A 13,631-nucleotide genomic window follows, 5' to 3' on the forward strand; every position below is an offset into this window, starting at 1 on the left:
GGGACACAGCATGTGCAAAGTTGACATTTAAATGTATGCCAGAGGCCAGAAACATATTAATTAGATTCCTGACTTCTTGGCATCTGTTTCCCTCTCTTTTATAGCAGCACCCTAATTTCCTTTTGAGGATCTACTCCTTTTCTACCCTCAGTGATGTGTTCCTAATACAGCCCCCATCTGGGAGCTATTTCTCTCATACATGTACTCCAAGAACATCCAGTCAGGAAACTGTGCCCCCCCAGTCACATGACCTGCACTGATCCAATCAGATTCCTTAGACCTTTGTAGGAATCTTGATAGGAAGCAACAAGACTTCTTTCTGCTGGACCAGAATTACTTGTGTTCATCTTGCCAAAAGAACCCCTGAAAATGGAATTAAGAAGAGAAAAGAAGAGAAGAGGGCACTGTTTAAGTGTTCCTGGATCCAGCTATACCTGAGAACAACATTCTATGGGCTTGCTTTTTCCCCCACAGTTAGGAATTCCTTTATTCCTTATTCAAACAAGCAAACGGTAATTGTAGATTATACACTTTTAAAAATACACGTGGGGTACGGTGAGCATGCCTGTAATCTCAATGGCTCAGGAGGCTGAGGCAGGAGAATCGTGACTTCAAAGCCAGCCTCAGCAACAGTGAGGCACTAAACAACTCAGTAAGACCCTGTCTCTAAATAAAATGATAGGGCTGGGGATGTGACTCAGTGGCCAAATGCCCCTGAGTTCAGTACCTGGTACCCCCAAAAAAACAAAACAAAACAAAACAAAATCCCCCCTTAAGCAAAGGCAAAAAAAAAAAAAAGGAAAAGAAAAAGAAAAGTGAGTTACCTTTTTCACATATATCGTTCATTGGTACAGTGCCACATGCATATCCTGTCCTTCTAGCAAAAGAGGTAAAATTTTATATTAATTTATTCAAAGAACAGGGCAACCGTAACAATGAAAGCATGGAATCCAGGGCAGGAGAGCAGAGCTTTCCCCCCTCATGGATGCATTTAAACATCCCATCAATACAAAAACACCTGTTGTTGCCTTAGAGATAACTTTATGAGTAATGAAGTCTTGCAGTACCATCCAGGTGAAATCCCAGCAAGTACTTTAAGTAAATTTCAGTGACTTGATATTCAAGTCCAAACTAGAGTTCACGTTTCTTGATTGCAAATATGATGTCCTTGACTTGAGGTCTTCTGTCTTTTGGAATCTTTGCATAAGGCATAGGTACACCAATAGCAAAACATCCAGGAAATTGAATGCAAGGTCATCCATGATCCTGGCACAAATTTTAGCTCCTACTGCAAACTGGGGCCGGCCTCCTTCCAGGGCTCAGAGACAATTTGTCTTCATAATGTTGGTTTCTATGGTTTCAACATCCATTGGTCTGATGGTACCCATACTGATCACCTCACCTTCAATTTCTTCTTTAGACAGCACCGTTGCAACTTCTCAGCAGTGGCACTCAGGTCTTGTGTGGGAAATCACGGTCCCTTGGCTTTCTATTTTGACTTTTCCAATATGAACCAGAAAATCTTTGACTGAGCTTCTGCAAGAAGTTCAAAAGGAACTCCATACATCAACTAATTTTCCAGTACTATCCCTGGATTGTTATCTCAATATCTGAGTTAATAAAACCTTTTTGCATCCTCTGAATTCCAGGGGATGACCACCTTTAAGGCCTAAGGACTTCCCATCCCACGTGGCAAAGCCCTGTGAGTTCTGGCCAGCCACACCCACCGAGGTGCCACTGGCTTCCCTATGACTATGGGCACAGGCTGGAGGCCCCCCAGCATATAGTAGGTCTTGGCAGCTGAATTTATAACCTGGTCAGTGGCTTGCACAGAGAAATTGAAGGTCATAAATTCACAAATGGGCCACAACCCAGACATAGCTCCACTGACAGCAATTCTAGCAAAGCCCGTCTCAGATATGAGAGTATCTATAATCCTCATGTCCATATTTTTTCCACAGGCCTCAGCTAACCTTACATGTCCTGTCATACTGGGCCACTTCTTCCCCAAGTGGAAATGATTTCTCCTCTCTTTCCAGTTCCTCATCCATGCCTTGATTGATGGCATCATTTCACCTGACACTGTTGGCAGTTTGGCAGCCCAGAGACCTGCTGAAGGGGTCCTTGCACCAGCCCAGATACCACCACCATCTTGACTGTGTCCTCCTGCCACCCCATCCTCTGGGCTTGTAAGTTACAAGAGTTGATAAACCCCGCTTTCTACACAAGTCATATTTTGGGGTGACATATAATAAAAAGCTTCCTACTTAACACAAACTGCTGCAGGAATTTGATGTGGAGCATCCCTTTATGGGTCAGAAAAACTCCATGAATAATACTAGCAGAAGATTCCAGCAAAGTTGTGCTGGTGAGAAAGAGAAAGGTACAGATAGAGGCCAAGCACACAGCTGGGCTAGCCCCTGATGCCCAGGAGAAGCCTCTAGAAGAGTTGAGCCCCGTAGGAAAAGGGCCATCTTCCGATCCCAGTGGGAAAGCACTTTGCCTTCCAGGGTCCCCTTTCCCAGAAGAGGTCACCCCCCAACGCAGAGGTTCCCAGAGCCCGCGGGCCCCTGAATTCAGACTTCCTGCCCAGACGGGGCAGCTGGGATGAGGTCATGGCTGGAGAGTCTTTTATCCCCTTGCTAAGCTGCTTCTTTCAGTAGCAATTGCTGTCTTGCTTAATCTCAGAATTATCTGATTGTCACAGTCGAGTTTTCCACATTAGGCAGCGAGCCAACAAGTTACTTAACCTATAATTGCCCTTTAATGAAGCCCATCTTCAAAACTGAATTGTCAAAGGGAAACTTGTAAACACACAGCGAGGTCCAAGCCCAAGCTGGCCCCAGACGTCGCAGCCAGGCCCTTGACTCCTCTCTGGCGTCAGCCACATTTGTCTGAGTTATTGGGGCTTTATCGCCAGCTGCCACCCAGAGTAGAGAGGAATCTGGTGCTTGCAACAGTTGCCAGAAGCCGGTCGGGACTTTTGAAGGAAAGCTTGAGGGTGCTTGGTTTGGGTGTGCACGTTCCCTGTTGCCAAGTGTCTCCTCTTCCCCTGTGAGCTAGGAGATGGGAAAGTAATGCCAACCTCATGACTTGCACTCTGCAAAATCTAGGTGACTCCTATCTTCAGTGAAACCACATGAGGTAGACATGTGGTCAGTGGATGGTCCCTGCTATCTAAGTAGTTAGGTGAGAGAGGTTGACGTTGAAGACAAGGTCTCACTACAGCAGGTGCCTGGGCTGGGTACACCGTGATCAGGTGTCTGTCTTCTAGAATCTTCCAATTGCACAATCGAATTTATTCAGAGGCTTTGTAGCACTCTCCTGTTCATCCAGGAGAAACATGGACCTGGGGAGAAATATCTGCAGAGTACCTACTTGGTGCCAGGTATCTTGCTTGCCACTTTATGTACTTTATCTCACTTAATTATCAGAACAACTCTGGGAGCTCAGTCATATCGTCCTCATGAAGAATGTAAGGATCCAGGCGTGGTGGCGCACACTTGTAATCCCAGGGCACAGGAGGCCGATGCAGGAGGATCACAAGTTCAAAGCCAGCCTGAGCAACTTAGCAAGGCTCTAAGCAACTTAAAGACACTTCATCTCTAAATAAAATATTAAAAAGGGCTGAGGATGTGGCTAAGTGGTTAAGCACCCTAGATGCAATCCCCAGTACAAATAAATAAATAAGGCCCAGAGAGGTTAAGTAACTTGTTCAAAGCCACATCATTTATAAGTATGGGGGGGGGGGATTTATCTAGTATCAAGTCCAGGCAGTGCCTCTTAGATAACTTGGTGGCTCCCTTATCAAGATCAGCTTAAAGTCGATGAAAGGTACACATTAGAAGACTGAGGATTCATAAACAAAACCCTGCGATATCTGGGATTTGATTCAAAATCATGCAAGAGTGCTATGGGGAAGTAGTTAGGAATCTAGATGAAGGACTGCCTGAGAAATAATAGGTGTTAAAGCTGGGGGATGGGCACCTAGGAGTTCCTTGTGTAAATTTGTCTAATATTTTTACATATTTGAAAGTGTTCATTGCGAACATGTTTTTTAAATATGACATTTTGTTCAGAAATAAGTGCCCCTTCCCAGTTTCCCAGTACACCTGGATATATCTATCACTGCCCTGAACCTACATGCCATGTTAGGGTGTTCCTCCAACACCCACAGCTCACTGAGGAGGAGGGCAGTATCCCCCTGGTTCTCCTAATAGATGTTCTGGTAACAAATGTTGATAGAATGAGAATGGATAAATGGAAGAGCGTGGTGCACAGTATGCCTTCAATAAATGATTGTTGAATGAATATGAAATCCAGATAGCGGGGTCTTCAAGGCCGGCTGGGATTCTCGAGCAGAAGGGTTATGGAGCGGGCACGCTGGGCAGGGGATGGGCTTGGGCAGAAGTGCAGCCGAGAGCAAGCCAAGGTCAGAGGGGAGCCCAGGGGAAGTCCAGCCGCCGCTCAAACCCCAGCCATCCACGGTAACCCGCTCCGGGGCAAGCTGGTGGGGCCACTTTTTTAATAACTTATATTTCACAGACACAGCACCAACAACATTTATTTTTTATCACCACGGCAAGGTCAATCTCCAGCCATGGCTGTGAAAAGCAAAGATCTCAACTTCAGTCTCAGCTCATTAATTGAAGAAAGTTGGCCCGCGCTCGCCTGGCGGATGGCTGCTCCAAATGGATGTCGACACATTTTTGAGGACTTGGAGGAAACAAAAGAAATCAATTAAGGGGATAGCCTGGAGTTCCAGTTGGGAACCTAAATCCTGCTGAATGTCCTGATATTCCCTAGCAAGAGAACCCAAGAACGCCTCCCTCCCCAGGCCACTGCCAAGACAGCGCCACGTGGAACCTGGGCTGGAGCAGGAGTCAGAGGCCTGGAGGACATGGTGGGGGGGCCTGCGTCTGGAGGCTGTGCAGGCTGCGTGGTGTCTGGCCTCCCGACAGCCTCCTGATGAAAAACACACTGCACCGCAGGCAGAGGCTGAGGCCGAGGAGGCCTGTGAGACTGCTCCCTTTAAAGGCCTGTCTTGCACAGTCAGCACACGAAGACGAAGGTGACAACTAGGACACCAGAAATGGGTGGGGCCCTGTAGGTTCCATCTCACCCTCCCCGAGACTCCCAGGAGTGATGCCCCACATGTGCATGTCACCGTGCAGCGGTGAGGTGGGGCAGGTGGGCCTGTCTGTACGTGGACCAGGTAGAGTCCAGGTCTCCACGGCCTCAGTGTCATGGCCTGCCTTGGCACTTGTCACCACGGACTCTCTGGATGGTCCTGGGGCCTCCTAGAAACATCCGTGACTCTCAGGGTCCCCTGGAAACCCCCAGGACTGCCTCCTTCCAGGTGGCCCTCCCTCAATGGTTCAAGCTATCTTTTGTCTCTGGAATATTATGAGCCTGGCGGGGCTGGAGCGACAGACTCCTCTCAGGAGAAGGCAAGATGAACACAAATGTGTCTGGTATAATAATTCCTTTTGTCACGACACTTTGAATTTCTCCAAGGGCCTTTGCCTTTGCTATCTTATTTGAAGCCAGCAGTGACCCTGTGAGCTGCCTGCCATGATTACGGTCACCTTCACGTCCTTACCCAGAAGGAGTGGCCACGGGAGCAGCTCTGCCTAAGGTCTGGCCTCTTGTTCTTTCACTTTCTGGAACTTTGAAAACATGAAGTCAATCTTTAGCCTCCTTTAAGAATGAGAGTCGGGAGATGACTGGGGAGACTTCTTACCCTTACTTTTAACAAACTGATTTTATTACAAGGTGGTCCATATTACACGGATCTGAACATCTTATTGCTTCTTTTGTTCTTTATCCTCTTTGTGTCTAAAAATGTAAGCTTAGCCCCCCACCCCCGTCCCTTTTAAAGCCAAAATGTTTCAATTTTAGACCTCCTGACTTAGGGTAAGTGAGTTTGGATGGGGAAGCAGCCAAGAGCAACTGAGAACCCCCTCCTCCTTGGGTGTCCGCAGACGGAGGGGAGAGGGTGGTGACCCACTGGGGAGCTCGATGCCCCCCCAAGTTCACAATTACTATTAGGGCTCATTTCATATTATGGCCAGATGTTAACCTGTTTCCCCGCAGGAGACTTTGAGAGAACCGAAAAGGGACAGGATCAGCGTTGGGGCTGACAGCTATGGAAATAAAGGAGGGAGTGCAGGGGTTAGCCCGACCTCGGCAGCTGTCATGATTCTACAGGGCTGACGGGGAGAAAGAAAGAACGCTTCATCAAGAACAGGGACCAGAGAGATCAGAAGGAGGAGCTGTACTACGACGGGTGTCCTGGGATGTGGAACCTGTGCCAGTCTGTCCTCCAGCAGGGAGGCGTCAAGGTCAACTCTCCGATTCCAAAATGGATGCCATGGCCTTGACCATGGAAGAAGAGACCTCATGGCCAGGGTCAGCCATGACGGTCTAGCTCTGGGTGGACTGAGTTTAAGATCCCTGTGAGTCTGGACTCCCTTCGGTGGTACTTGAACCCAGGGCCACGTGGCATCCCTGCTCCCTTGGTGCCTCTGCCTCTATGACCTACTGCCTGGCCCCTTGGTGGCTCTGAGTGACCTAACCCACTGCCTGCCTGCAGTGAGAATCCCCGAGGCTACAGGAATCTCCTCTGATCTCCTCTTATGAAGCCTTAAAGGTCACCTAACAGCAAGACACGGCCAGAGGAGCCAGGAAACCTGGCCTCAGGACTTGGCTCCCACAGAAATGGCGATGTGATATGGAGCAGGCCACTGTTCCTCTCTGGGCAGCACTTTTCCCAAACTTGGGTAGTACAGTAGCTAAGTTCCCATGTTAGTCATGTCCGAGCAGCTCATGTGGTACTCACTCTCCCATATAAAACAGTTTTAAGGTATTAAATAAATATAAAAAAACACACAAGTATTTGAAAGCATTGGAAAGCTGCCAAAACTGGGGTGAGTTTGACTCTTGAAAGAAGATAACTTCACTGGGTGGAATTCATGTTTATATGGCTTTTCCGCTAAGTGCACTGCACTGTCTTCCTGGCAGGGTAACTAGAATTCAAGTAGAAAAAAAAATAGAAAGTTCTTCTGACTGACACTCAATGCTACCAGAAAGCCTAGAATTTAAGGGGAAACGTCCTGAAAAGGAGAGAAGCTTTTTGGAAGGTAAGCTTTAAAATCTGCATATCAAGTACCCTTAAATCCTTGACCAACTGACCCTGAGCTACATTCCATGAGGGTGGGAAGTCTGTAAACACTAAGCAGAAATTCCAGCTGCAGAGATGGAATTTAGAGTTTGATTCCCACCAAGTTAACTTTTAAAATAAGTCTCTGTCTCAGAACTAAGGGATTCATGTCAAAACAAAAGTAAACCAAATACATGTCTGAACAATATCCAAAGCCAAGCTCCTGCAAGGTCAGAGTGATCACACAGCAACTTAACTACCAGCCAGAATAAAAAAGCAACATTTTTTAGATAAGGGACACCAGAACAGTCAGAGAGGAGGAATTAGTTCTGGTTTTCCATAATACAGTGGGGTGACTATTGGCTCTGACAATCTATAATAGACCTCAGAGTAACTAGAAGAGTAGGAAAGTTACCAACATGAGATAATTAATATTTGAGAAGATGCAAGTGCTTTCATCCTGATTTGATCATTATACACCACACATATATGTCAAATTATTATACTGTACCTCATAAAGATGTATAAATATTATGTCTCAATAAAAAACAGACAAAAAAACTAACATTCTTAGAAGAAGATAACAGAATCCAGAGTCTACAATGTATCACCGACAATGTCCAGTGTAAATTTTTAAAAATTAGTAGGCCTTAGAAGTTAAAAGAAAATGTAGTTTAAGATCAAGAGAAGGAGTCAGTAGAAAGAGATGCCAGGATGACTCAAATGTTTGCAGACAATAACTTTAAAGCTTTTATTATAAATACGTTCCAGAACTAAAGGGAAGATGTGGTCATAAGGAGTAAATAGATAGGAAATGAATTTAAAAATAAAGAAAGGTGGGACTATTTAAATTGAAAAGAATATTTGAAATGAAAAATTTATTGGCTAGACTTAATAGCAGATTAGAAATGAGAGAAATATTCAGTGAACTCAAGACAAATCAATAGAAATTCAATTGGGTAAAAAAAAAGGAAAAAAAGGTTATGAATAAATAATGGTGAAAATCTTCCAGCTTGGTGAAAAATATCACCCTACAGATGTAAGAATCTTAGCAAATCCCAAATATAATATATATGTAAAGAAACCTATACTGAGATATATCAGGGTCAAACTGTTGAAATTCAAAAAATCAAGAGAAAGCAGTCATGGAAAAAAGTAGCTTATTACAAACTCAGGAGCAAATATGAAAGTGATGTCATTAAAGTTCAATTAAATGACAGTTTAAAGCACTAAATATGAAATGACAATAAATATGAAATGTACTGAAAGAGAAAAGTGGTTTACCCAGTACTTCATAATCTAGAACTCATGTCCAGAGAAAAATAGTCTTCAAAAGTGGGGACAAAATAAAGCAGTTTCAGATAAGTTAAAGCTGAGAGTATTTATTGACAGCAGAAGTTTTTCAATCGGAAGGTAAATGAAACTCAGATCTACAAAAGGAAATGAAGAATATTAAAAATGGTAAGTATGTGAGTAAAGATAAAGTGGTATTTAAAAGACATATTTTAAATCTAATGACAGATAGAAAAAGTAAAACTATGAAAAAAGGTACCAACATTAACAGAAAGAACCTTGACTGGCATCAAGACAGGGAGAACTATCGTTTCACAATAAAAAGGTGAATTTATTAGAAGACATAGAAATGGTAATATAATAGTCTTCACAGAACTAGAAAAAACAGTCTTCAAATTCATTTGGAAAAATAAAAGACCCAGAATAGCCAAAGCAATTCTAAGCAAAAAAGCAATGCTGGAGGCACCACAGGGACTGGCTTGAAATCATACTATAGAGTATATTACTATACTATCGTAACAAAAACCGCATGGTATTGGTGTAAAAACAGACACATAGACCAATGGTACAGAATAGAAGACACAGAGGCAAATCCAGAGTCATCTGATTCTTGGCAAAGGTGCCCAAACACATGTTGGAAAAAAGATTGCCTTTGTAACAAATGGTGCTAGGAAAACTTACTTTCCATATGTAGAAGAATGAGACTAGATCCTTATCTCTCAACCTGCACACATACACACAAAGTCTCAGAGAACTAGGATTAGAACAGAAACTATGCAACTCCTAGAAGAAACCAGAGTCAGCACTTCAGGATATAGGCATAGGCAATGACTTTTTCAGTAGGATCCCTAAAGCTCAGGAAATAATGCCCAGAGTTAAGAAAAGGGATGGCATCAAATTAAAAAGCTTTTGCACAGCAAAGGAAACAGAATGTGAAGAGAGGACCTACAGAATGGGAGAAAATCTTTGTAGCTACTCTTCTGACAGAGATTAATATCTAGAATATACAAAGAACTAAAAATATTCATCATTAAAAAAACAAACAAAAACTCAATAATTGGGCAAATGAATTAAACAGACATTGGTCAAAGTACATTGTTATATTGTGTGCATACATGAATATGTAACAACATGATACCATTAAGTACAATGATAGTGCATCAATAAAAAATGTAGAGAAGAAAATAAAGAAATGGTAATATAATTGTAACATGCATGTGTATAGTAATAAAGTTTAAAATGTAAGAAGAAAAACCATATAGCACTATAGGCAGAAGTAGAAAAATGGGCAGAGTTGGGGGTGCTGATACTCTTCTTTTAGCAATTTTAAAACAGACAGTGGCTGAAGAACAATCAGTAAGTGTAAAAAGATTTGAACAACACTATTTACCATCTTGGCCCATCGATATTTATGGATGTATATTATACTCAGCTGCAGAATATACGTTCAAGTGCAAAGAAGCAATCAGGCCATCCTATGCTGGACCACAGGACATATCTCAAGATGTCTGAGAGGACTGAAATCATTTACAATATGTTTTCTCACCACAGTGGAATGAAATAAGAAGTCAATGATAGTCATATATTTATACATTTAGAAAAATCCCAATATTTGGAAATAATCACACACTTTAACATACAGAAGACCAAGAAGAAATTGTAATAAAAATTAGGAATATTTTAAAGTGAATAAAAATGAAGCACATCAAGATTTGTGGGATATGACTAATCTTGTACGTAACTTTATAGTTTTAAATGCTTATATTCGGGAAGAATAAAAAGAGGTCCAAATTAAGCTTGTACAGAGAAAAAAAAAATTAAGCCCAGAAAAAGTAGAAGGAAGAAGATAGTAAAGATTAGAAAGAACAGTTATAAAAGAGAAAAGCAATTTCTAAAACTAAACTAACATAGGAAAAATTGGGTCTCTTAAAAGATCAATAAAATTGATAAGTCCTTAGTAAAACTTATTGAGAAGAAAAAGAAAAAAATACAAGTTTATAGTATGAAATATAGTATGAAAAAATATGAAAGAAGTGCTATCACTACAGATCTCACAGATCCTAAAGGGAAAATAAGAGGATATTATAAATAAGAATATTAATAAATTTGAAAACCCTGGTAAAATGGACAAATTATCTGAAAATCACAACTTACCAAAACTGATGCAAGAAGACAAAAACTCAAAAGAGTTCTGTATTATTAAAGAGATTGCCTTTATTGTATTACTCTCCCAATAGAGAAAACTCCAGTCTTTGGTGGTCTCACTCATTAAATTCATTGAAAGTTCAGGAAAGAATAATATCACTCTTACACAAATATTTCCAGAAATGTATCAGACAGACAAGGTAATACCTCACAATTCATTTTGTGTGGCTCACATAAAAATGGTCCTGATATCATTTTGACATTGTCAATGATACCTTTCATTGAGAAAGGTATAAGAAAAGAAAATTACAGGGCAATATCCTTCGTGAACAGAGATACAAAACTCCATAAGGAAATGTTCACAAAAATGAAACTTACTAACACAAAAATGGTCATATCATGGCCAACTGGGCTTTGTCCCAGGAACACAAAGTTGGTTTAACATTTGAAAAACCAAACAATGTAATTCACTATACTAATAGAATAAAAGAGAAAAAAATATGATCAATTTCATAAATCTACAGTACACATTTGGCAAATTCAGTATCCACTCATGACAAAACTAATCTCATCAAACTAGAAATAGAGAAAAACTTCTTCAATTTGATAAAGGGTATCTTTTAATGATTCACTTAAGGTAAATGTAAATGATGCAAAAATATCCAATGCTCTGCCCCCAGGATGGGTGTATGGGAAGGATGTCTGCTGTCACCAGTTTTATTCAGAATTATTTTGGTGCTCCTACACAGTATAACACGTAGAACAAAAAAGAAGTAAAAGGCAAAGGGCATTAAAATTGGAACGAGAGAAATAAAGCCAACTTTCCAGACATCCCCCTTTCTTAAAATTAATGTTTTCAGTCCTTTTTTAATGTAAAAAAAAAAGCCTAAGAATTCTATAAAGCAACTCCTAGAAATAATAAGTGAATTCAGAAAGGTCATAGGATACAAAGTCAATATACCAAAGTCTACTGTCTTTCTATACATAAGCCGTAAACAAAATAAGAGGAAAATAAGAATTTAAAAAGTCATTCTACATTTATATCCTAAAACACAAAATAGGAATAAATTTAACAAAGTCTGAGCAATATTTGTCATAAAAATGACAAAACATTGCTAAAAGACATTTAAATACATCTTATAAATGAAGAGATATTCCATATTCATGAATTGAAACACTCAAAATTGTTAAGATGTCAGTTCTTCCCAAATTTATCTATGGATTAAAGCAATCCCCATCAATTTTTTTTTTTTTTTGTAGAAAATGACAAGAAACATGTCATTAAGCGTTTATATAAAAAAGCAAAGATATAGAATAGATAGGAATATTGAAAAGGAAAAGGAAATTCGGAGAATTTCCTGTCTGCCTTCAAGACTTACTGTCCAGTTTCATGGTCAAGACAGCATGATGCTGGCATCAGGATGGACAGTGGAATGGACAGAGTAGAAAGACTGGAAACAGACCTACTACTTACTGCAAGTTGCTTTTCAACCAATGTGCTAATCCAATTTAACAGAACAAAGAAGGTCTTTGCAATAAACACTAAACAACCGGGTAAATGTATGGTAAAAATAAAATTGGATCCTCTGCTTCTCTACATATAAACATTAATTTTAAACATATAGATCTAAAGGTAGGGGCTTACAACTATTGAGTTTTTAGAAGAAAACCTAGGATAATGTATTTGTAACCTTGGGCTATAAGAGCCAATAAGCATATGAAGCAGTGTGCAAGATCTGGAAGCTTCAGAGACATGCAAATTGAGATCAGGATGAACTGCGATCACACATCACTAGAATGGCTAACATTAAAACTGACAACGCAAAACATTGGTGAGGATGTAGACCTCATGCGCTGCTGGTGAGAACATAAAACAAAACAACCATTTCAATTATAAATTTCTTATAAATGCAAACATTTGCCTACTTATGATCCAGAAATTCCACTACTAGGTACACATCAAAGAGAAAGGAAAGTGAATGTCGACATAACAGTTTATACACGAAGGAACATTGCAGCCTTTTTAAAATAGCTCTAAACTGGAAACAACTAAAATGTCCTAGTCCTGGTGTGGTGGTCCCACATACCTTAGGGAGATTCAGAGTTCAAAGCCAGACTCAGCAGCTTAGCGAGGCCCTGAGCAACTCAACGAGAACCTGTCTCAAAATTTAAAAAAAACAAAACAAATCAAAAACAAAAAAAATGGCTGGGGATGTGGCTCTGTGGCTAAGCACCCCTGGATTCAATCCCTAGTACCAAAAAAAAAAAAAAAAAATGTCCATCCAGAGGCCCTGGATAAATCAACTATGTCATCTTCATACTCTGGAACAGAACTCACCCAACACAAATGAACCTCACAGACATTATATTGAGTGGAAGGAACAGTACACAAAACAAAACATATTATATGTTTCCATTTACACAGAATTCTAGAACAGGCAAAACTCCGCTCTGGTGAGAGAAATCAGAAGGATCTTCGCCTCTTGGGTGGAAATGTCTGGAAGTGACACCAAAAAAACTTTCTGGGGCAATAAAATGTTCTGAATCTTGGTTGACATGGCATATACATTTATCAGAAGAAGAGATAATTCCATTTCACTGTAAAATTATGCCTCAATTAAAAAAAACACTAAGGAAATTTAAAAAGTCGTTAGAAACCTGTCTGTTCGGGGTCCTTCAGGGCACAGACCTGCGGCTGTAGCCAGTGTGTTGTGCTTTTCTTTCTCTGCGTTAAATGGAGCTGAGTAAAGAAAGCTCAGGAGACTTGGAAACTGTGCAGCCTGTGGGCTTGGCCTGTCCCCAACTGCCTGGGAGAGTCCCTTCAAGAGGGTCCATAAATCCCTCCCAAAATTTGGGCAAGCCCTAGTACACACTTGTCTTCTCTGAGTCTCCGGGTGCTTTATTTCAAGCCTCCTCTCTCTCCATCCACTGCCGTGACCTTCAGAAAAAAATATGCATTCCCTTGGGATGATGTGTGACCCCCAGATAAATTGTCTGGCCAACTTGGGCAGCCAACAGAGGAAAATTTCTT

At 41.1% G+C, this 13,631-nt stretch overlaps 1 pseudogene across 1 annotated transcript; it reads right to left on the reverse strand.

Annotated features, from left to right (window-relative positions):
* Nucleotides 1-1,131: 1,131 nt before the first annotated feature.
* On the reverse strand, nt 1,132-2,151 carry LOC308648178 (pyruvate dehydrogenase E1 component subunit beta, mitochondrial-like; annotated as a pseudogene). The gene has a single exon. The product of its transcript is annotated as a pyruvate dehydrogenase E1 component subunit beta, mitochondrial-like (transcript).
* Nucleotides 2,152-13,631: the final 11,480 nt, after the last annotated feature.

This window comes from Spermophilus citellus, assembly GCF_964194105.1.
Source record: "Spermophilus citellus genome assembly, chromosome: 4".
Lineage (NCBI taxonomy): Eukaryota > Metazoa > Chordata > Mammalia > Rodentia > Sciuridae > Spermophilus > Spermophilus citellus.